The 1,968-nt window shown below is 43.4% G+C and overlaps 1 non-coding gene across 1 annotated transcript; it reads left to right on the forward strand.

Moving 5' to 3' along the window:
* Window positions 1-725: 725 nt before the first annotated feature.
* On the forward strand, window positions 726-840 carry LOC126482859 (U5 spliceosomal RNA). The gene has a single exon (XR_007587706.1). It is a non-coding gene; the product is annotated as a U5 spliceosomal RNA (small nuclear RNA).
* The last annotated feature ends 1,128 nt before the right edge of the window (window positions 841-1,968 follow it).

Genomic DNA, 1,968 nt, shown 5'->3' on the forward strand with positions numbered 1-1,968 from the left:
TAGTGGAATCTTGCTAAATGTACAGCCACTAAGTGGCCTATGTTTATCACTTATGGCAAAAACTTTACGATTCAATTAGTTTAAGAATTCTACTTGAAATATAATTATGCACATTTTTAATGGTTTTATTAACTTCTGATTATAGCGTGCTACTGCATCCTTGCTAAACGTATAGGCACTAAAATGCATGTGCCCATCACTTGTGGGGAAAACTTTATTGCTCATTTAAGTTTTATTCTGCAAAGGTCTCTCCAATCTAGTAGCTTTTTATTTATTTGTATTTATCACCTATTCGTTTCGTATCCTCATTTCAATGTGTTCATTAATCCTTTTAAATTTGTCTTATTGCACTTTTGTAAGCACCTTTCGGGTCGTTTACACCATTCTGTGTTTTCTCCAATACTTTACATTTAAAATTTTCAGTTCAAATGTAACAGCTGGGCAAGTCGGTCTCATGTCATTCACTTCTAGTCGTCCTAACAGGCGGCCACAGTATCGTCACACTAAATTTTATCAATTTATCTCTGTCCTTCGGGTGCGCCACGCCGTGCTCTGTGTTCACTTGTGGTAATCGCCTCCGCACTACCCAGTCTCGAAGGACTTGGGGTCGCTGCACACGATGTAAGTGTTCCGGTTCTTATCTTATGCCACGCCCCTTCTCCTGGGCGGTTTGTTTCATTATTAGTTGCTTACACTGTATCGCGACGTCCAGGTTAGCCGAGAGCGCACTCTGGTTTCCCTTCAAAACAAATCTTTCGCCTTTTACTAAAGATTTCCGTGGAGGGGAACATTAAATGAGTCTGTAAGAAATTTTTCTTAGTGCTCAGCTATTGCTGAGCTATAATCACAAGTAAATCGTAATGTAAATAATAATGTGTGGCAACAGGTAGATTGTGTTGTAAGAATGAAGGGCGTGGAGTAGAGGAGCACGTTGGGTCAAATAGATGCTTTGGAAAAAAAAGCGCTTATGTGCTGCTTCCTGGACTCAGGTAGGCGCGCCGACCCCGAATCGAATCCGCCCAGCAGACTAACGACGAGGGCCGGTGTGCCGGCCAGCCTGGATGTTGTTTTTAGGCGGTTTTCCACACCCTACTAGGTAAATACCGGGCTGATCCCCACGTCTCGCCTCAGTTATATGACTCGCAGACATTTGATACACGTTCGCACTATTCCATGATTTACACTAGATGCAGACCGCTGGGTACACTGATTCTGTCCTGGGGGGTACAGGGTGGCAGCGGGAAGGGCATCCAGCCACCCCTTCAGATTAACCTTGCCAAGTCAGATTGTAGCCACGCGGACCCTGAAAAACCTGTGGGACAAGGGCGTACGCAAAAGAAGACTGTATCGCGACGCATTCCTCTCTCCTTTCACCGTGTATAGCCTGACCAATGTTACAATTTTATAAATAATAGTTCTCATTTGTTTTATTTTATACATACAAGCGTATGTAAAGTTTATTTTTGGCGTACCTCTCTGGTTTATTTTCAGTAATTGCACCTGATGACGCTCATTTGTTAAAAATAAACCGGTCGTGAATTTGAAAGCCTTACAACTGAAGTGATGATTTCCATATCTCTCACATATCGGCAGACAGAGCATCTCTGTAAGTTTTCAACTCATATTACGGGTGCTCAGTGTCAGCACCATTTACGGCATGTCAAACATCAGATAGTGAGTGTGATTCACTGAAGTCGCTGACACGAATTGTGCGGGATGTCGTAAGAACGGTCCACTTCACTGGGTTGCCTATCTCTATGTATGAACCAGTTTAGTGTGACAATATGCAACGGATGATTTGTGTACAACTGCATGACGTCCCCACTATCCAGGCCGAGTGCACGAAGATTATTGACAGCTATCTGAAGGCGCTGCTTTGTCCAAATTAATGGTAAGCATCAACAACGGCCAGGGGGCATCGCTCAGGGTTCTGTTTTGTCCCCGATTCTATTCGTCTTGTACGTGAAT

This window comes from Schistocerca serialis, chromosome 5 (genome assembly GCF_023864345.2).
Source record: "Schistocerca serialis cubense isolate TAMUIC-IGC-003099 chromosome 5, iqSchSeri2.2, whole genome shotgun sequence".
NCBI lineage: Eukaryota > Metazoa > Arthropoda > Insecta > Orthoptera > Acrididae > Schistocerca > Schistocerca serialis.